Raw genomic sequence first — 23,599 nt, 5'->3', positions numbered from 1 at the left:
CGACAGGGAGAGACTGTGTACCGACAGGGAGAGACTGTGTACCGACGGGGAGAGACTGAGTACCGACGGGGAGAGACTGTGTACCGACGGGGAGAGACTGAGTACCGACAGGGAGAGACTGAGTACCGGCGGGGAGAGACTGTGTACCGACGGGGAGAGACTGAGTACCGGCGGGGAGAGACTGTGTACCGAACGGGAGAGACTGTGTACCGACAGGGAGAGACTGAGTACCGACAGGGAGAGACTGAGTACCGACAGGGAGAGACTGTGTACCGACAGGGAGAGACTGAGTACCGACAGGGAGAGACTGTGTACCGACAGGGAGAGACTGAGTACCGACAGGGAGAGACTGTGTACCGACAGGGAGAGACTGTGTACCGACAGGGAGAGACTGTGTACCGACGGGGAGAGACTGTGTACCGACGGGGAGAGACTGAGTACCGACAGGGAGAGACTGAGTACCGACAGGGAGAGACTGTGTACCGACAGGGAGAGACTGAGTACCGACAGGGAGAGACTGAGTACCGACAGGGAGAGACTGAGTACCGACAGGGAGAGACTGAGTACCGATGGGAGAGACTGTGTACCGACGGGGAGAGACTGTGTACCGACAGGGAGAGACTGAGTACCGACGGGGAGAGACTGTGTACCGACAGGGAGAGACTGTGTACCGACAGGGAGAGACTGTGTACCGACGGGGAGAGACTGTGTACCGACGGGGAGAGACTGAGTACCGACGGGGAGAGACTGTGTACCGGCGGGGAGAGACTGTGTACCGGCAGGGAGAGACTGAGTACCGACAGGGAGAGACTGAGTACCGGCAGGGAGAGACTGAGTACCGACGGGGAGAGACTGAGTACCGACGGGGAGAGACTGAGTACCGACGGGGAGAGACTGTGTACCGACGGGGAGAGACTGTGTACCGACGGGGAGAGACTGTGTACCGACGGGGAGAGACTGTGTACCGACAGGGAGAGACTGTGTACCGACGGGGAGAGACTGAGTACCGACAGGGAGAGACTGAGTACCGACAGGGAGAGACTGAGTACCGACGGGAGAGACTGTGTACCGACAGGGAGAGACTGAGTACCGACAGGGAGAGACTGAGTACCGACGGGAGAGACTGTGTACCGACAGGGAGAGACTGAGTACCGACAGGGAGAGACTGAGTACCGACAGGGAGAGACTGAGTACCGACAGGGAGAGACTGAGTACCGACAGGGAGAGACTGTGTACCGACAGGGAGAGACTGTGTACCGGCGGGGAGAGTCTGAGTACCGGCAGGGAGAGACTGTGTACCGACAGGGAGAGACTGTGTACCGACAGGGAGAGTCTGTGTACCGGCGGGGAGAGACTGTGTACCGACAGGGAGAGACTGAGTACCGACAGGGAGAGACTGTGTACCGACAGGGAGAGGCTGCGTACCGGCAGGGAGAGACTGTGTACCGACAGGGAGAGACTGAGTACCGACGGGGAGAGACTGTGTACCGACAGGGAGAGACTGCCACGTTAAACTCTCCTTTTCACGAGATTGCTCGCCAGTGGTGGGAGCTGAACGTGAGAGTGATGACCGTTGCCCACAACACTACCACCCCAGACTCGTCACAACAACCATTTTGAGACCCAGTGTTATAGTGCTTTTGTGACAGTGAGGTGACTGGGGTAACAGAGGTGGAGGGTGGGCTCGAACAGAGGTGGGTTGGGCAGGAACCAAAACTTTAAAATTTGATTTATTTATCGCAATAAACCGTGAAATCGGCCCTTCAGGCCCCTCAAGCTGTGCGGCCCGGCAATCCCCTGATTTAACTCCAGCCTAATTTGCAATGACCAATTAGCCCACCAACCGGTACATCTTTGCACGGTGCGAGGAAACCGGGGACACGGGGAGACTTCATCCCGGATCCCTTGCCCGTAAAGCACTGTGCTGGCCACTACGCTACCATGCCACAGGTTCAAAAGAAGCTTGTTATCAAAGAGCACGCACTTCCCCCGGGATTAATTTTCTTGCTGGCATTCAGAGTAGATACAAAGAAACACAACTGAATCAATGAAGAACAGCACACAAAAAAAGACGGACATCAATGTACAAAGAAACAAGTACGGTTCCAAACGCAGTACACACACTAAAGACAATAATAGTTCATAAAATTATCCAAAGTACAATTATTCCAGAGAGACGCCACACCAAACACCACTAGAATAGTTCCGAAAGTTCCCAGAAATTCTCAAATGGGTGTCTGTGGCTCTGCCTGAGCGCATGTTTCACTGAATTGAGGGTAGAAAACATAAAAATGTAATAATAATCAATAGATAGGTAATCAGTACTAGAATGGTTAATCACATTAGCTGCCTGGGCGAAGAAACTTTTAAGACATTGTGAAGTGTTAGTTTTGATAGCCGCAGAGCACTTTGCAGAAGGGAGATTTTGACTAACACATTTTGCTGTGCAGGTATGTTTCCGGGTGCCTCTTTGTCCTGGCCACGGACAAGTCCAGCTGTGATGGGAGACTGTAGCCAATCACCTTCTTTGCTGATACTACCAACGGTGGGGAGGGGTGGCCCTGGAATGTTCTGGGCTGAGCCAAGCGCTCTGCCTGGCTGATGTCCCTGCACATTTGAAATGCGGTATTAGGCCACAACGCTACCACTCAGGATACTGGTGCCTAAGACGATACAACCATTGTTGGCAGAATCTCAGGTGGTGACGAGAGGGCGTACAGGAGTGAGATATGCCAACTAGTGGAGTGGTGCCAAGCAACAAATTGGGACTCGACGTCAGTAAGATGAAAGAGCTTATTGTGGACATCAGGAAGGAACACATACCAATCCTCATAGAGAGATCAGATGTGGAGAGAGTGAGCAGTTTCAGGTTCCTGGGTGTCAAGATCTTTGAGAGTCTTACCTGGTCCCAACATATCGATGTCGTCATAAAGAAGGCAAGACAGCAGCTATACTTTACTAGGAGTTTGAAAAGATTTGGCATGTCAAAAAATACACACAAAAACTTTTATATATGTACCATGGAGAGTATTCCGACAGGCTGCATCACTGTCTGGTATGGAAGGACTACTGCACGGGACCGAAAGAAGCTGCAGAAGGTTGTAAATCTCATCAGCTCCATCTTGGGCACTAGCTGACAAAGTACACAGGACTTTTTTTCTCTCTGATACTGATTCTGACTTTCAACAGTACGTTGGTGACAAATCGAACTTCCGGAGGAAGTTCACACTCAGGTGCATCTTCCTGGTGACTTTGTCAGGCTTAACATAACATTGATCCTCCCGAACGAAACAACACTATTTAATTTGAGGGAAAATCGCCTGACAGGGTGTTGAGTGTTCTCCAGGGGTTCAGGAGCTTGGCAGCAGAGAGGAAGGATCAGAATCAGGTTTATTATCACTGGCATGTGTGATATTTGTTAACTTAGCAGCAGCAGTTCAATGCAATACATAATCTAGAAGAAGAAAAAATAAAATAATAATAAGTAAATAAACTACAGTATGTGTATATTGAATAGATTACATTTGTGCAAAAAATCAGAAATAATGTATATTAAAAAAAGTGAGATAGTGTCCAAGGCTTCAATGTCCATTTAGGAATCGGATAGCAGAGGGGAAGAAGCTGTTCCTGAATCACTGAGTGTCTGCCTGCAGGCTTCTGTACCTCCTACCTGATGGGAACAATGAGAAAAGGGCATGTCCTGGGTGCTGGAAACCCTTAATAATGGACGCTGCCTTTCTGAGACACCGCTCCTTGAAGATGCCCTGGGTACTTTGTAGGCCAGTACCCAAGATGGAGCCGACTAAATTTACAACCCTCTGTACCTGCTTTCGGTGCTGTGCAGTAGTCCCTCCATACCAGACAGTGATACAGCCTGTCAGAATGCTCTCTACAGTACAACTATAGAAGTTTTTGAGTGTATTTGTTAACATGCCAAATCTCTTCAAACTCCTAATAAAGTATAGCCGCTGTCTTGCCTTCTCTATGAATACATCAGTATGTTGGGACCAGGTCAGGTCCTCAGAGATCTTGACAGCCAGGAACTAGAAGCTGCTCACTCTCTCCATTTCTGATCCCTCTATGAGGATTGGTATCCTTCATCTTACCTTGTCAGAATGCTTTCCACGGTACAGCTGTAGAAGTGTCATTCTGAATCTCTTCAAACTCCTAATGAAGTATAGCTGCTGTCTTGCCTTCTTTATGACGGCATCGATACGTTGGGACCAGGTCAGATCCTCAGAGATCTTGACGCCCAGGAACCTGAAGCTGGGCTCAGAGGTGGGGACAGTAAGCAGAGCTGTGGCGGTTTAGATTCTTGTGCCTCCTGCTGATTGGCAGCATCGAGAAGAGGGTAAGTGGGTATCACCTCTTGCAGCTGAGCTGGAGGATGGGGAGAGCTGTAGCTGTGATGGAATTGTCTGTGTAGCCCTTGTGTCCCTCAAGAACTCCCTTCCAAGTGTTGGTGCAATGAAACTGTGACTGTGTGCCAGTCTGTATTACAGTGCTGTGTTTTTCCTTTTACAGAGGGCTCGACGCCATACTGGATCTTAAAGAACAGCTGGGGAACAGATTGGGGGGAGAAGGTCAGTGAACAGTGGACTGCGATGATATTCCATCCTTCATCATTGGAGGTTGCAACCCACTCATCCCTGCTGCGCGGCGCATTGGGGGGGCACTGCAGTCTCCCAGATCCTGAAACCCATGTTGATAATTACCTCTGGCGCTGCACATGCACGTGTGTGTCTGTGGGCACAGAGAGAGGCAATGGTTCCGATACTGGGGGAGTCTAGGACCAGAGGACACAGATAGAGTGGATGTGGAGAGGATGTTTCCTATAGTGGGGGAGTCTATGACCAGAGGACACAGATAGAGTGGATGTGGAGAGTATGTTTCCTATAGTGGGGGAGTCTAGGACCAGAGGACACAGATAGAGTGGATGTGGAGAGTATGTTTCCTATAGTGGGGGAGTCTAGGACCAGAGGACACAGATAGAGTGGACGTGGAGAGGATGTTTCCCATAGTGGGGGAGTCTAGGACCAGAGGACACGGATAGAGTGGATGTGGAGAGTATGTTTCCTATGGTGCGGGCGGGCACAGTTTCAAAATACAAAGACATCCCTTTAGAACGGAAATGAGGAGGAATTTCTTCAGCCAGAGAGGTGAATCTGTGGAAATCCCTGACACAGGCAGCCAAGTCATCAGCATTAGGGTTACCTAACCCTAACCCTAACCCTAACCCTATTTAAAACAGAGGCTGATTGTTTCTTCTTCAGCCTGGGTGTCAATGGTTAGAAGGGGAAGGCAGGAGAGTGGTGTTGAGTGAGTAAATGAGTCAGCCGTGATGGAATGGTAGAACAGACTCGATGGGCAGAATGGCCTAATTCAGTTCCTGTTGGTCTTATTATTGTCGCATGCAATGAGAAGCGTTCTGTTGAGATCATAACGTCACATCAGTGCATCGAGATAGTGCCATTGAGAACAGAATCAAGTGTTACAGTTACAGAGAGACTGAGGGTCTGGCTGCCAAGGCAAGGTACACAGCAGGTTGCGACAGGTAGGAGCAAATGAGGTGCTTACGTGGTACAAGACATCCAAGAGAAGAAAGAAATCAGGAGGGTAAAAGAAGGCTTGAGGTTTCCCTCGTGGTCACGGTGAAGGAGATTCCAAAGGGCTTCTGCAGGTACACTAAGATCAAAAGGTTCGGTCCTCAGTAAGATCAGATTGGTAATCTGACCGTGGAGCCAAATGACACAAATGTCAGGCAGCATCCGTGGAAAAGAGCACAGTCAACACTTTGGGCCGAGACTCTCCATCAGGACCCCTGTCATTGAGACCTGAAGAAGGGTCTCGGCTCAAAACGCTGACTGTTTACTCTTTTCTTCGGATGCTTTGCGTGCACTGCTCTGGATTTCCAGCATCTGCAGATTTTCTCATGTTTGTGGAGCCAAAATAGATGGGGGAGATCGGAAAATGATTGTTGTATCATGGGACTGATACAGAGTTTACAGAAGTGGGGCAAAGCTACACAGATTACAGAGCAGGATGTGTTTGCTGTCTTGAGGACAATTAGGGTGAACAAATCCCCTAGGCCTGAGTAGGTGTTCCCTCGGACACCTGTAGGAGGCAAGTGCAGAAATTGCTGGAGTCCTAGCAGAGATATTTAAATCATCCTTAGCCACGGGTGAGGTGCTGGAGGATTGGAGGATAGCCAATGTTGTTCTGTTGTTTCAGAAAGGCTCTGCTAATAAGCCAGAAAATGATAGGCTGCTGACCCTGACATCAGTAGTGGGAAAGTGATTGGAAGGCTTTTTTAAGGTACTGGATGTAAGTACTTGGATAGATATGGATTGATTGGGGATAGTCAGCATGGCTGTGTGTGGTAGGTCATACCTAATGAAGCTTACAGAGCTTTTCAAGGAACTTACCAGGAAAGTGGATGAAAGCAAGGCAGTGGATCAACACTACACCAAGTATTCAGCAGACCAGGCAGCCTCTACGGAAAAGTGTACAGTTGGCGTTTCAGGCCAAAACACTTCCGCAGGGATATTGTCTACATGGACTTTCGGAAGGTATTTGACAAGGTCCTACATGAGAGGCTGGTCAAGATGGTTCAGACACTCAGCATTCAGGATGAGGGAGTAAATTGGATTGGGGTTAGGCTTTGGCTTCAAGGGAGAAGCCTGAGAGTGGTAGTGGAGGGTTGCCTCTCTGACTAGTGGAGTGCCACAGGGATCAGTGCCGGGTCCGTTGTTGTTTGTCATCTATATCAACGATCTGGATGACAATGTGGTCAACTGGATCAGCAAATTCATGGATTACACCAAGACTGGGGACGTAGTGGACAGCGAGGAAGGCTATCATTGGGATCTGTGACAGCTGGAAAAAATTGGCTGAAAAATGGCAGATGGAATTTAGTGCAGACAAGTGTGAGGTATTGCACTTCAGGAGGGTCAGTCTCACACAGTGAATGGTCAGGCACTGAGGAGTGTGGTAGAACAAAAGGATCTGGGAATACAGATCCATAATTCATTGAAAGTGGTGTCACAGAGAGATGGGGTCGTAAAGAAAGCTTTGGCACATTGGCCTTCATAAGTTGAAGAATTGAGTACAGGAGATGGGATGTTATGTTGAAGTTGTATAAGACATTGATGAGTCCAGGTTTGGAGTATTGTGGGCAGTTTTGGTCACCTACCTACAGGAAGAAAAATCAATACAATTGAAAGGATAGAGAGAAAATATTCAAGGATGTTCCTGGGACCTGAGGATCTGAGTTCTAGGGAGAGATTGAATAGGTTAGGACTTCATTTCCTAGAGCATAGATAATTGAGGGGAGATTTGACAGAGGTATACAAAATTATTAGAGGTATAGACAGGGTACATGCAAGCAGGCTTTTCCACTGAAGTTGAGAAAGGTCATGTGTTAAGGGTGAAAGGGAAACATGAGGGGGAACTTCTTCACTAAGAGGGTGGAGAGAGTGTGGAACAAGTGGTAGATGCAAGCTGGAGTACAACGTTTAAGAGAAGTTTGGATGGGTACATGGATGGGAGGGGTGGCTGGAGTTACACACACAAACTAGTGGAGGAACTCAGCAGTTTCATCAGACTCGTGACCTGAAATACTGACTGTTTACTGTCTTCCATGGATGCTGCCTGGCCTGCTGAGTTCCCCCAGCGTTTTGTGTGTATTACTGTGGAGGAAAAATTGAGATCCTATTAAGAATATACCTCTGCCCCAGTAAGCTGTCCCCCTCTACTACAGTTGCGATGGAGAGTTGCATACCCAAGGTGTTCCCCTTCCACAGATACCGACTGACCTGCTGAGTCCTACCCACATTCCAGGACTGTGTTGGGATTGATGACAGTGGGGGACTAATGACCTTTTTGTCTTCTCTTTCTCCTGTCAGGGCTATGTTCGCATCTCCAGAGGGAGTAACGTCTGTGAGATAAATAAATACGCAATGTCAGCTGTCGTGTGAGGGATGGATAGCCAATCTTCGTCAACCTCAGCGCTTTCAGCTTCTGGGAACAAGAGGGCTATTTTCGGGGTACCCCTGCAAGGGCTGGGGTATTAGGCCTGCTCCTGCTGACACCTCCCAGCCTGCACAAACAGGCCCCTCCCAGTCTCCAGCCGGCCCATAGGATTCGCCTGCCGCACATTCCAGACTCATCACCTGCAGCCTATTTAGCCCTCCGCTCTCATCCGCAGTCCCTGTTCACTCACGGAACAAGTTGGCCTCAGACAGCCGCTCCTAGCTTTCATTCTGCTTGCTGAAAGTTCACCTTGTTGCCTGTTGCGTTGAGTTTCTGCTCTCTCATGTGCAGTGGCCCCTTGTGGCTTGTTACTTTGCGGTCTATTATTAAAGCTATCATTGACCGCTGAATGGTCCCTGCTGCTCTGCTTTTGGTTCAAGCCTACTTAGCACGTCCTGGCCGACGGGGTGGAGGGGGGGTGGGTGAATACCAGTGTGGAGGGTAGGAATCTCCATGCGGTGGGAGGGGTAGTGAGGGAATCTTGCTGCCATTATACTTGAGAATATTGAGAGGCCACTTTATCAGGTACGCCCATACACCTGCTCATTAATGCAAATATCTAATCAGCCAATCATGTTACATCATAAAAGCATGCAAACATGGTCAAGAGGTCCAGTTGTTGATCAGGTCAAACATCAGAATGGGGAAGAAATGTGATCTGAGTGACTTTGACTGTGGAATGATTGTTGGTGCCAGATGGGGTGGTTTGAGTATCTCAGAAACTGCTGATCTCCTGGGATTTTCTCACACAACAGTCTCTAGAGTTTACAGAGAATGGTGTGAAAAACAAAAACCATCCAGTGAGGGGCAGTTCAGTGGGTGAAAACACCTCGTTAACGAGAGAGGTCAGAGGAGAATGGCCAGACTGGGTCACGCTGACAGTGACTCGGATAACCACACGTTACAACAGTGGTGTGCAGAAGAGCATCTCTGAACACGCGACACCATTGAGCCTTGAAGTGGAGGGGCCACAGCAGCAGAAGACCACGGACATACACTCAGTGGCCACTTCGTTAGGTACAGGAGGTAGCTGATAGAGGAGCCACTGGGTGTAGAACATCCCGGAGAGGCTCTTCAGAGCACAATGCCAGTTGCCACATGATGCCAATCTCATCTGCTTGTACACAGTCCTTGTCTCTCCACTCCCGGCTGCAAAATGCACCTGTCTAAATGCTGCAAATGTATTTGCCTCAATCACTACCCCCTGCACCCTACATTCTTTGTAAAAATAAAACTTTCCTTCAAACATTCCCTATGTCACCATAAATCTACATAGAGTCATGGAATCATAAAGTAAAGCACAGAAACAGGCTTTTTGTCCCATCTAGTCCGAACCTAACCACTTAAACTGCTTAGTCCTGTCAATCACAACTCCACATGCCTCCCATCCATGTACCAATCCAAACTTCTCTTAAACATTGACATCCAACTCATGTCCATCACTTGTGCTGGCAGCTTGTTCCACACTCTCAGCAGCCTCTGAGTTTCTCCTCATGTTCCCCTTAAACTCTTCACCTTTCACCCTTAACCCATGACTTCTAGATGTAGTCCCACCCAACCTCAGTGGAACAGACTTACTGGTACTCCTCACAATTTTGTACACCTATCAAATTTCCTCACAATGCCCTGTGTTCCAGGGAATAAAATCCTAACCCACTCAATCTTTCCTTATAACATAACATAACATAACATATAACAATCACAGCACGGAAACAGGCCATCTTGGCCCTCCTAGTCCGTGCCGAACTCTTAATCTCACCTAGTCTCACCTACCCGCACACAGCCCTTAACCCTCCACTCCTTTCCTGTCCATATACCTATCCAATTTTACCTTAAATGACACAACTGAACTGGCCTCTACTACTTCTACAGGAAGCTCATTCCACACAGCTATCACTCTCTGAATAAAGAAATACCCCCTCGTGTTTCCCTTAAACTTCTGCCCCCTAACTCTCAAATCATGTCCTCTCGTTTGAATCTCCCCTACTCTCAATGGAAACAGCCTATTCACGTCAACTCTATCTATCCCTCTCAAAATTTTAAATACCTCGATCAAATCCCCCTCAACCTTCTATGCTCCAATGAATAGAGACCTAACTTGTTCAACCTTTCTCTGTCACTTAAGTGCTGAAACCCAGGTAACATCCTAGTAGATTGTCTCTGCACTCTCTCTAATTTATTGATATCTTTCCTATAATTTGGTGACCAGAACTGCACACAATATTCTAAATTTGGCCTTACCAATGCCTTGTACAATTTTAACATTACATTCCAACTTCTGTACTCAATGCTTTGATTTATAAAGGCCAGAGTTCCAAAAGCCTTCTTCACCACCCTATCTACATGAGACTCCACCTTCAGGGAACTATGCACTGTTATTCCTAGATCTCTCTGTTCCACTGCATTCCTCAATGCCCTACCATTTACCCTGTATGTTCTATTTGGATTATTCCTGCCAAAATGTAGAACCTCACACTTCTCAGCATTAAACTCCATCTGCCAACGTTCAGCCCATTTTTCTAACCGGCATAAATCTCCCTGCAAACTTTGAAAACCCACCTCATTATCCACAACACCTCCTACCTTAGTATCATCGGCATACTTACTAATCCAATTTACCACCCCATCATCCAGATCATTTATGTATATTACAAACAACATTGGGCCCAAAACAGATCCCTGAAGCACCCCGCTAGTCACCGGCCTCCATCCCGATAAACGATTATCCACCACTACTCTCTGGCATCTCCCATCTAGTCACTGTTGAATCCATTTTATTACTCCAGCATTAATTCCTAATGATTGAACCTTCTTAACTAACCTTCCATGTGGAACTTTGTCAAAGGCTTTGTTGAAGTCCATATAGACTACATCCACTGCCTTACCCTCGTCAACATTCCTCGTAACTTCTTCAAAAAATTCAATAAGGTTTGTCAAACATGACCTTCCACGCACAAATCCATGCTGGCTACTCCTAATCAGATCCCGTCTATCCAGATAATTATTAATACTATCTCTAAGAATACTTTCCATTAATTTACCCACCACTGATGTCAAACTGACAGGTCTATAATTGCTAGGCTTACTTCTAGAACCCTTTTTAAACAATGGAACCACATGAGCAATACGCCAATCCTCCGGCACAATCCCCGTTTCTAATGACATCTTAAAGATCTCCTTCAGAGCTCCTGCTATCTCTACACAAACTTCCCTCAAGGTCCTGGGGAATATCCTGTCAGGACCCAGAGATTTATCCACTTTTAAATTTCTTAAAAGCGCCAGTACTTCCACCTCTTTAATTGTCATAGGTTCCATAACTTCTTTACTTGTTTCCCACACCTTACACAATTCAATATCCTTCTCCTTAGTGAATACCGAAGAGAAGAATTCGTTCAAAATCTCTCCCATCTCTTTCGGCTCCACACATAGCTGACCACTCTGATTCTCTATAACTCAGGCTTTCCAGATTGGGCAACATCCTGGTACGTTTTCTCTGTACTCTTTCACCGTCCTTAAGATCTTTCCTACAGGTAGCTGACTTCAGAGATACATAGTGCCTGATCCATTGCTGGCCCAATCCATTCCAACGAGACAAGGAATTAGAATGGGTCAATGGTTGTCACAAATGCTGAGATACAGTGAAAAGCTGCTTTCTCCCTCTGTGGACAATAGGCTGCCTCTTTTCTTCACTTATTTAACCTTCGGATTATTCCCCCAAGTGTAATGTCATCAGAAGCATGAAGAAACTTCAACACACTGCCCCTTCCCATTGCATGGAGATCCCTCTTCACCGCATCCCACCACGTGGAGTGCCCTCACCCCATCCCATACTGTGAAAATCCCTCATTGTCCCATCCCACAGTGTGGAAATCACTCATTGTCCCCTACAGTGTGATCCCTCACCCCTTCCCGCAGTGTGGAGATCCCTCCCCCTCCCACAGTGGAGATCCCTCACTCTTTCCTACAGTGTGGAGATCCATCACCCTCCCACAGTGTGGAGATCCCTCACGCCTCCCACAGTGTGGAGTTCCCTCACCCCTTCCCACAGTGTGGAGATCCCTCTTCACCGCATCCCACCACGTGGAGTGCCCTCACCCCATCCCATACTGTGAAAATCCATCATTGTCCCCTCCCACAGTGTGGAGATCCCTCACCCCATCCCACAGTGTGGAAATCACTCATTGTCCCCTACAGTGTGATCCCTCACCCCTTCCCGCAGTGTGGAGATCCCTCCCCCTCCCACAGTGGAGATCCCTCACTCCTTACAGTGTGAAGATCCCTCACCCCCTCCCACAGTGTGGAGATCCCTCATCGTCCCCTCTTACAGTGTGGAAATCCCTCACTCCCTCCCACAGTGTGGAGATCTCTCACCCCCTCCCGCAGTGTGGAGATCCCTCACCCCACAGTGTGGAGATCCCTCTTCACCGCATCCCACCATGTGGAGTGCCCTCACCCCATCCCATACTGTGAAAATCACTCATTGTCCCCTCCCACAGTGTGGAGATCCCTCACCCCATCCCACAGTGTGGAAATCACTCATTGTCCCCTACAGTGTGATCCCTCACCCCTTCCCACAGTGCGGAGATCCCTCACCCTTCCCACAGTGTGGAGATCTCTCCCCCTCCCATAGTGGAGATCCCTCACTCTTTCCTACAGTGCGGAGATCCCCCCGCACACGGTGTGGAGATCCCTCACCCCCTCCCACAGTGTGGAGATCCCTCTTCACCGCATCCCACCATGTGGAGTGCCCTCACCCCATCCCATACTGTGAAAATCCCTCATTGTCTCCTCCCACAGTGTGGAGATCCCTCACCCCATCCCACAGTGTGGAAATCACTCATTGTCCCCTACAGAGTGATCCCTCACCCCTTCCCACAGTGCAGAGATCCCTCACCCTTCCCACAGTGTGGAGATCTCTCCCCCTCCCATAGTGGAGATCCCTCACTCTTTCCTACAGTGCGGAGATCCCTCACCCCACCCACCCCCCCCCCCCCCGCACACAGTGTGGAGATCCCTCACCCCCTCTCACAGTGTGGAGATCCCTCACCCCCTCCCACAGTGTGATCCCTCTTCACCGCATCCCACCACGTGGAGTGCCTTCACACCATCCCACAGCGTGAAAATCCCTCATTGTCCCCTCTGACAGTGTGAAAATCCCTCACCTCCTCCCACAGTGTGGAGATCCCTCACCCCACACAGTGTGGAGATCCCTCACTCTTCCCTCAGTGTGGAGTTTCCTCTCCGACCATATCTCAGAAAGGATGTGTTGTCATTGGAGAGGGTCCAGAGGAGGTTCACAAGGATGACTCTGGAAACGAAGGGGTTAATGTATGTGGAGTGTTTGGCAGCTTTGGGCCTTTACTCACTGGAATTGAAACGATTTCAGGGGATCTCACTGAAATTTACCGAATGTTGAAAGCATTGGGTAAGGTGGATGTGGAGAGGATATTTCCTATGGTGGGGGTATCCAGATTTAGAGGGTGGTAAATCTGTGGAACCCTCTGATATAAACTGCTGTGCAGACCAAGACAGTGGGTTTTTTTAAAACAAAGACTGGTTGTTTTCTGATGGGTCAGGGCATCAGAGGGTATGGTGAGAAGGCAGGTGTACAGGGTTGAGTGGGTTCCTGAATCAGAGATGAGGGGATGGTAAAGCAGATGCAATGGGCTGAATGGCCTTATTCTGCCCCTGTGTATTACGGTCCTAGGGTCTAAGAGCACACACACACACACTGGGGGCAGTCTCTATGCGCAGACTACCCTCACTGTTAAACTTGCCTCTCTCTGATACACACTGACCTTCACCGGGCGAAGGGTCTCTCTCTCAATGGGGTCAGGTCTCTCTCTCATATACACACACACACAGTTTCTTCTTGTATCGAAACTATAAAATTTAATTACAAACACATAGACACAAGACAATTAATATTTACAAATACACTTAAATTACAAGATGGTCACTACTGTCTATGAAACAGTCTAGACAGCAGGGGGATCCACCGCTCCCCCAGTGTTCCTGCCGGGGCCGTGTGCTTCCCGCAAAGAACAGCCAGGCATGGACGTATCATTGGAGAAGGGGCAAGCAGTCCACCTTCAGCATACTAGATCCGTAAATGGGCATCTTGGCCAGGCTCAGTAGCAAGCCCACAAGGAGATTCTCCTCTCACCTGACGCCTTCCAAACTGGGTGCCCGTAGACGACGCAGCAGCAGCAGCTCTCTGGGAAACTCAACGAGCGGTTCAACCTGTCGCACTCCGCATACACGTGGGACACTGACCTCCCCCCGCCTGCAGATTGGGGCGTCGGCGAACCTGTTGTACGGGCCTGCCTGATGCAACACCCCCCACCCCAGGTTGACCCTCAAAGGGGGACGGTCCCACTGCTAACGTCCAAATGACAAAGGCAAGAGTTTCTTTCGTTTCAACAACTTTACTTTCTCCGTACACAAGGTTGCCAATTCCTTACCAAACAGCCGCTCCCTCCATAATAGGGAAACAGCTTCCCAGCCAAATGCCTACACGGCCCGAGTGGACAGATCTCAACAATCTCCCATCAAAATGCCCATTGGCTGAGACGTATTAGTCTTAACTCTAGTTGTTAGGCCTAATAAATGTCTTAAGACACCCTATAGAATCAGGCGGTGGAGCACCCCTTTGAAAAGGCTCAATCAGCTCCACCGTCACAGGATCGATGAAGAAAATCTTTCCTACCAAATGCAATACGCATAGACAACAGTTCATCTCTATGCGACAGGAGAAACCACATCATGGTACAATAGTCTCTGTTTTATTATTTCCCACATTATTATTGCACATTGGTAAATTATTGTGTGTATTATTATTCTGCACTTTATTGTTAGTTAAGTCTGCAGACTAAGTGTGTTTTTAAATGTTGCTGCTGTAATGAAAGAATTTCCCACTCAGGATTATTTTTTTTAACCTCACCTAATGCCCTGAGAGTTCTACAAAATAATAAGTATATATATATGTAACATGCTGTAAGGTTTCACTGCGAATGTAATGGTTTCTCTGTAGCAGAGGGTTATGACTAGAGATAACAGGGTTTGGAATGCTGGGCTATCGAATGAGAGAACTGCTGTTCTTTCTTGTGAGTCTGGAAGAGAGACTTCCATGGTCTTTTGCCGGGGAGAGATGAGGTGAGAAGACACGAATGGACAGAGTTGGTAGACTGCCGGACGGGGTGGACTTGGAGTGAGGTCAGTGACGATCGGAGGAGGTCATTGGTGGATGACCGGCTTATCAATGAGCTCCAACATTGCGCAACAGACTGTTTCATGAGAATGGGCCTTCTTCCTTCTTTTTTGTTTCTTTACTAACCATTAGTCAAAGTAAGAATTATAAAGCTCAATCATTTAATTGCATGTTGTGTACTGTTTGTTATTCAGGGTACTGATTTGTAACAGGGGACTCATCGGGCAGCATCCACCCAGACGAGATTTCTTAGGTTTGGCCGGGCCAGGGGCTATCACACCCTATATTAAGCTGCTAGCCAAAGCGAACACAAAGTATACTGCAGATGCTGCCAAAGCGAGAGTTGCATATATATAGATAGATATATATATTGACTCAAATATCCTTTTTGGATATGGGAATTAATTCCAACACTCGAATGTCCTCTGGAATCTGGGGATTAGTTCTCAGCCCTGCTGTTGGTACAGTTCTTAAGGTACCGAATGCCTTCAGCAACACAAGAGCTGCAGCTCCCTTCTTTGTGACGGTCAGCCAGCTGTTCCTTTACAGTTGGCCACAGCACGTGATGCCTGGACAAGCTCCTTGATGCTGCTTCTCCCCAGTCTCTTCTTGGTCACTGACTTGGTGGATTTGATGACGTCAACCAGGGAGTATCTGTAGACTGTCCTTCTTTGTGACGGTCAGCCAGCTGTTCCTTTACAGTTGGCCACAGCACGTGATGCCTGGACGAGCTCCTCGATGCTGCTTCTCCGCAGTCTCTTCTTGATCACTGACTTGGTGGATTTGATGACATCAACCAGGGAGTATCTGTAGACTGTCCTTCTTTGGGTCACCATGGAATAGATTGTGGCCAGAAAAACAGCATTGTCAATTCCTTCAGACAATGCAAGGGTTTCTCCTGACAGTGTACTAAGTACAACTTCGGATTGCCAATGGAGAGGTGAACATCTTCCCTCTTCTCTTATCAGTGCAATAAAATGTCCTCCTTTCATACCCCCATCAGGAAGATTTCCAAATCAGGCATCACTGAAGACAACGAGCCTCAGCGAGCTATCTTTTCCCAGCTGTTGAAACTTCAAGACTACTTTTGCAAAGGTTTCAAAGGTACATTTAATGTCAGAGAAATGTATACAATAGACATCCTGAAATTCTTTTTCTTTGCAACCATCCACGAAAGCAGAGGTGTGCCCCCTAGAATGCATGACAGTTAAACGTTAGAGCCCCAAAGCCCCCAAACTGACTGGGGTTTGCGACTGAGGAAATCCAGGATCCAGTTGCACAATGGGGTATTGAGGCCCAGGTCTTGAGTTTATTGATTAGTTTTGAGGGGATGATGGTGTTAAATGCTGAGATGTAACCGATAAAGAGCATCCTGATGTATGCATCTTTATGCTCCAGATGTTCCAAGGTTGTGTGAGAAGCCAATGAGATGGCATCTGCCATAGACCTGTTGCTTCGGTAGGCGAATCGGAGCAGATCCAATTAATTGATTTATTTGCAAGCAGTATGATACCATATAGCACTCTTGTAAATCTTCAGACTGTTATTTTCTTCAGTTTACGAACCACTTTCATCTCCTGCCGTACTTGTTCAGTAGATATGTGCCAGGTAATGGTGCCCTCACCTGGTTGCTGTGGGAACTACACCTGCTATACTCCCATTTCTGCTCAGAGAAGTATGCCGTTTCCTGACTGAAACTAACTCCAACTGTTGTCTCGCCAGCCTTTTCTCCAAACATTCCTCTTCAGGGCCGATCTCGTGGATGCAAACCCAAGTTCTGTAGGTGCAGTTAATGCCATCTGTCTGCCCTTTAAGTCTGGACAGGCAGTAGCCAACAATTTGAAAGCTGACCTGCGTCACAAAGCTCCATCATGTATTTACACGTGTGACTGTACTTTTGTTCTAAATCGGTAATATAATCAGCCATGATTGTATAATTGTCTCTGGACATGTTGTCGAAGTCTAAATGAATCAAATCCTTTCCTTCTTTCAGAGAAACTAAGGCTACGTCCACACTAGACCGGATAAATCCATAACTGAAGCCTTTTCTCTTCGTTTTGACCCTGTGTTCACACTGAAATGGCATTTTCCTCCCCCGAAAATTGAGCCCTCCGGAGTATATAAATTTGAAAATGCCACCTGGGCAAGTGGTGTGGACGAGGTAACCAGAGATTTCTAGAAACGCTGTCATGACGTGCCGGAACAGATGGCGGCAGTTCACTGTTTTCCTGAATGCAACCCCCCACACAACCTAACAATTTCAGAACAGACAGCAACAAGACTGAAGCCAGAAGAATTAGAAATGTACTCACCAAATACTTTGACCCATAACTTACTGAATAAATAAGTATACTGTACTCACTTTGCCCTGTTTTCTGTCCTTGCTGCTATGAAGGTGGTTTACCTATTTATGCAAGTACTTCTCTGACAATAGATGTGGAACAGCCCAATGTAACATTGTATGGAAATACAAGATAATACTGATGCAGACATATTTTACACATTTAACAAGGTGCTTTATTAATGCAACAGAGTTAGTCAGTTTTTCAATGTTCGTCGTCAGCTGGTTCATGCTGTCCATGAACTCCCTGTCAGTTGCCTCCATACACTCCAGTGTTTGATTTTTTAGTTTTAAGTCCTCCGGCACGGGGGTGAACAGCTGTCTATCATTTGGCAATTTTGTTTTTAAGTTTTTCCAGTCTGTAACTGGACAAACACACACCAAGCCTTTCACAGTGAGATTTGACCCCAAATGTGTTGCTTGTTTTCTGTAGATGTGTCCTGCACACGGCCAGTAGGAGGAGATTCACCCAAATACCCGTTTTAATGTGAACTGAGGTATTTTCAAAAACGCTTGGTGTGGACGCCAATCGTTTTTATGTTTTCAGAATTATGTAGTCTAGTGTGGATGTTGCCTGACTCTTGCATTGATTTGAGTGTTCATTCTGTCCTCTTTGCTCAATTTCTCACTGCAGACCTGACAACGCAACAGCCAAGTCCTGCTGGTTCTCCGCAACACGATTCCCTAATTCAATGTCATTTTTTCCACCTTTCATAACGCTTGCTCTCATCGAATGCTGACAGGAACCAACCTCTGGCGCCACTGAAACAATAATTTTCATTCATTTAAACAATTTGGCTTGCTCCGATTGCTTTCAGGGCTTACAGGCCGCCACCTTTCTACCCACAATTCCCCACTCGCCCATCTTGAGCCTGCACAGAACAGGGTCCGGGCTCATCCCCACTCGTGTTTACACAGTCCAAATGAGCAACTTCATCGTCGGGGATACACTCTCCCATGGAACGAATCAAATGATTGGCACAGCCTGAGTGTGAGAACTTACAGACTGGTCAGCAGGCAGTTGATGGCATCAGGTGGCCTCTTTCCAATGCGACCCACTCCCCACAGGCTTTACTATCGATGCTTCAGGCTCTGTAGTGGGTGTTGTGCATGAACAGTCAAGCAGAGGTGTGTGGCAACCACTTGCCTTCTGCGGCTGGCAGCTAAGTCCCTCCCTGAGCACCCAAAAGAAAGCACTTTTCAGGCAAGCTTCTCGGTCTCCATCTGGCTGGCCGCCATTTTCATTTTCTACTAGAGGGTCGCCATCTCATGGCGTTCGTTGACCACAAGCCCCTCATGCACACGATGGCCAAAATATCAGACCCTGGGTCTGCAGGGCTGCGACGTTACCTGGCCTACATATCCAAGTAAACAACTGACGTACAGCATACCTGGGGAAAAGCTGTGTGTGGATGATTGCTCTCACGGTCAGACATCGGGGTTGACGATGCTGGCCACACTGAGGTCTGGGCCTACTGGACAGTAGGCATGGGCCTGACACTGAGTTCAGGGAAGCTGGGGTTTCTCTCCTGGGTGATGCCTCACAGCTCGTGGTGCCTGCAGCCTGGAGATGGACTGTTTTTGACTACATCGTGGGCTCTTGCACCCGGGCCGGAAGGCCTCTCAGACACTGATTGGCTTGGGTGATCATTGGTACCCCCGTCAGACATCTCCTTGAACTTCAGTGTTCTCCTGTTCCCAGGTCTCATCATGCGGTACAGCACCCCGGGTTCCCATTGACCTGCGATCTGCCTCGATTGCTTTTGTCCGCCATGATGTACACCAACATCCCCTTAAGCCCCCTTACGACGGCCCATTCCATGATTTACAATGGAGAATAAAGACTTTTATCGTCGACAGGAAGGGTAAACCTTAATGTATTTCTGTAGGTTACTTTAAACCAGCCCACTGAGATTTGGAGGATTCCGCTACCACGCCCCAGGCATCACGGCATGACAGGAGCGTGTCAGCACACCCCTGTGTGAGCCAGCATCCTCAGCTATTCCTCCACCCATGAGGCTGGAGGAGGGGCTCACAGTGCCAGCAGGGGTGCAGGCACTGTGTAGGGGAATGTCATTGATGCAAACGTACAGAATTCACAGCCACTGACATCGAGTGGGCTTCACCTCAAGAGGCAGGACTACGTTTGGAGGACAGTAAATTAGTTGTTACAGTCTTTCTTAAACATAAAATGCCCCTACCGTTTGGTTAGCAAGATCGTACTGGGTAACAAGTGACCAGTAGTATTCACACCACAAAAATACGGCAGTGTCCATCTGCACCGAGAAAGCTTGATCACATTGTCTTGAGGCTTCATGGCATTGCTGACTCTGAATTTACCACCGTCAAATGCCAGCAGGGTCACAATCAGCTGAAACTCTCACAAAGCAGCTCTGTAAGTGTTGTGTGCTTCAGCAGGTCTGAGGGACATACCCAGAATGTGAGGCTACACTAATGGAGGGAGACACACTGAGCTAAGTCACAGGTTGATGGGCAGAGAGGAAAACAGAGAATTTGATGTTGTGTCCTATTGTCTGAACCAGTTCGAAGTCTTGTTCCTCCGAATAGTGTTCAGCGGCGCCGTGACAATGTAACATCAGACATCAACAAGAAAACAAAAATAATCTCAGCTGAGATGTTCTCATTCGCCTGTTGATCTTTTTTTGCAAAGATTCCGCAGGGGAGAAAAGGCAAAGAATTTCTGTGTGAGAATCTCAAATGCAACAGCGTGTCTCTTCGACTGTGTCTGTCAGTTCCCCAGCATTCGAGTGCTACCGATGGTTGAAAGTGAAGCAGGAGATGGTTGAGAAGACAGCACACCAGTGTTTGCAAGCAGAACCCCAATATGTGGACATGTCCATGATCTGACCTCATAAATGGCCGAAGAGTTGACACTACTGAGCTGAACTTCAGTTCCTCTCATTTTGTAATGGATTCACCAAGCCACTGCACCTGCAGATACACCAGCAAGTTCACAGGGGGAGAGGCCATTCACCTGTCCGTGTGTGGGACGGGATTCATTCAGTCACAGGATCTATTGAAGCACCAGGTCGGGGAAGATTGAGACACGGAGGCAAACACAGAAGGCGAGTGAGTGGTTCAGTGGCAACTGCCTGCCTTCGATCGCTGCCGGAGAAGGGTTGTGTGAGTGGCATGGCCTCAGCACTTGCTGGTTTGATATGGTGGCTCGGTCTCCTCTAGTGAGTTGTGTGGGGAGCGTTATTGTCCCCGCTCTGCTTTGTGGGGGGGATGATCAGGATGCCGTACTCTTTTTGTACGGGTGGGGTAGAGAGGTGGTTTGATGTTTCTCTCTGAATGAGTTTCATGTTTTGTGGCTCTCTAGAGAAGACAAATCTCAGAGTTGCACACTTTTATAATAAATGAACCTCTGAAAATAAATTGGTGTTTAATATTGTGGATCTGTGACAAATAGAACAGCCCAGCTCAGGAACAGGCCATTCAGCCCACAATGTTGTGCTGGGCCAGCCATGAAGCAGATCCCAAACACCCAGACACTCATACCTCCTCCCCACACCACGACCATATCCTTCCATCTTCCTCACATCCACGTGCCTGTCCGAACGTCTCTTAAAGTTCTCTAATGTGTTTGCCTCCACCGCCATACCAGTCATCCACCAAAAACCTGTCCCTCACATCTCCTTTGAAATTACCCCCCCCCCACCTTCAATGCATGCCCTCTGGTATTAGACACTTTAACCCTGGGAAGCAGACACTGTCTGTCCACTCTGTCTCTGCCTGCCATAATCAAGTGAACCTCTATCAGATCTCCCCCTCGGCCTCTGATGCTCCAAAGAAATCAAACCAAGTTTATCCAGCCTCTCGTGATAGCACATGCCCTCCAAACCAGGCAGCATCCTGGTGAACCGCTTGTGCCTCCTCTCCAAAGCCTCAACATCCCTCCTATAGTGAGGTGACCGGAACTGTACTCAATACTCCAGAACTGGCTCAACCAGAGTTTTATGAAGTTGCAACACAACCTCGACTTTTGAACTCAATGCCTCGACTAATAAAAGCAAACATTCTTAAACTCCTCATCGACCTGCGTAGCCACTTTTGAGGAGATATGAACTCGGACCCTGTGATCTCTCTGATCAGTAACACTGTTAAGGGTCTTGCCCTTAAATGTTTACCACCTCCTTGCATTTGCCTGACCGAGGAGCAACACCTCAGATTATCTGGATTGAGTCCCATCTGCCATTTTTCTATATCTTCAGCTGACCTGTAACATGCAGAGGTCCTAGCAGAGAAAACCATGAATTACAGACCTGCAGCTTGAATAAGTCTCTTCAAACACTACTCTCTGTCTTTTATATGCAAGCCAGTTACGAATCTAAACAGCCAACTCGCTGCAGACCCCATGCATCCTAATCTTCTGGAACAGCCTCCCTAGAGGGACTTTGTTAAATGCTTTAGTAAAATCCATGTAGACAACATTTCTCTGGTCATTTTGTCAGTCAAACTGGTAAGACATGACCTGCCCTGCATGAAGCCATGCTGGCTCTCCCTAATTAAGTCCTGAGTTTCCACATGCCCATATACCCTATCCCCAAGAGATCTGCTGAAGGGTTTTGGCCTGAAACGTCGACTGTACTCTTTTCCATAGATGCTGTCAGGCCTGCTGAGTTCCTGCAGCATTTTGCGTGTGTCGCCCCCGCAACACCATTTCAGTTCAGGTACAACCCATCCTCTTGAACAGGTCTCCCCTTCCCTAGTAAAGTTCCAAGGATCCAAGAACTTGAAACCCTCTCCTTTGCACCATCTCTACAGCCACTCATTCACCTGTGCTGTCATCCCATTCCTACCTGAACTAGGCCATGGTTACTCCCTTGTGCTCCTTCTCGTCAGCCCCTTTACTAGCCCTATATACTCACTGTGTAGGACCTCTTCCCCTTTTCTGTCTATGTCATGGTGCCAATATGCACCACGACCTCTGCCCGATCCCTCTCCTCCGTGAGAATATCCCACGCTGCTCCAATACATCCTGGACCACAGCCCCTGGGTGGCAACACACCATCCTGATATCTCTTTTGTGGCCACAGAATCTCCTTTCTGCCCCATGTCCCCCCCTCAACTATTGAGTCCCCTATAACTATTGTATTGCCTGACTTTACCCTTCCCTGTGGAACCTCAGAGCTGATCACAGCCCCTAGCTTGGCTGCAAGTAACCCAGGTGTAGCTATTGCTGAGTGGTATGGCCACAAGGGAACTCTGCACTGACTCCTTAATCTCCTTGAAATAGGATCAGTTATATTTCAAACTCTGTGTCTCAGTCGGTTACTGTCCACAGCAGAGCTTTCAAATCCATCCCTGCTGTTTACCTCTCACTCACCCTGTAATATTCAGGTTGCAACTGGTCACCAGTGTGTGGATGAGGAGGCTTACCTTGAATTTCTATCCATCTGCCCTGCTCTGTTCAATGTTTTGTGTCATTTTCACTGATTTTGAAGGGCTGTTGTATACAACACTCTCCTCTAAAGTATGACAGCACAAATGAGGGCTTTGGGGCTTTGGTAGAGTTTACGGGGAACACGAGGAGGGAATAAGACCAGGAGGATGAGGCTACAAATGAAAGTCCAGCAACATTTGGAAACTGATTGACTGAAGAGAGAGATTTGTGTTTGCAAAATGCTGGAGGAACCCAGTGGGTCAGGCAGCATCTGTGGAGAGGAACTCAGAGCCGATGTAATGTCCGAGATACTTCATCAGCCCCAGACAGTTTATGCTGCCTGACCTGCTGACTTCCTGCAGCGCTTTACATCTGCTGAATCTCGTGTGTTTTATATCTGCATTTGTAAGTGAGTTGGACTTCGTCACACGGATTGCCTGTTGACGCTGAATACGCTGTATTTAAGTTGCTGCTGAGTTTTCTACATAAATACATTTATCTGTGGAACTGGTCTTTGCTTCAATGGCACCGTGGATACCCAGAAACCTCTGCGCTTGAAAATCGGGCGCTTAGCGACCAAACGCGCAGGCGTGAGAGTCGCAGATCGTTC

The 23,599-nt window shown here is 48.1% G+C and overlaps 1 long non-coding RNA gene across 1 annotated transcript; it reads left to right on the top strand.

Annotated features, from left to right (window-relative positions):
* The first annotated feature begins 4,445 nt into the window (after positions 1-4,445).
* Positions 4,446-8,381, top strand: LOC132385554 (uncharacterized). Its single transcript, XR_009509191.1, has 2 exons — positions 4,446-4,583; positions 7,905-8,381. It is a non-coding gene; the product is annotated as an uncharacterized LOC132385554 (long non-coding RNA).
* Positions 8,382-23,599: the final 15,218 nt, after the last annotated feature.

Source organism: Hypanus sabinus, assembly GCF_030144855.1.
Source record: "Hypanus sabinus isolate sHypSab1 chromosome 31 unlocalized genomic scaffold, sHypSab1.hap1 SUPER_31_unloc_3, whole genome shotgun sequence".
Lineage (NCBI taxonomy): Eukaryota > Metazoa > Chordata > Chondrichthyes > Myliobatiformes > Dasyatidae > Hypanus > Hypanus sabinus.
This window is presented reverse-complemented; position numbering and strand designations above follow the sequence as displayed.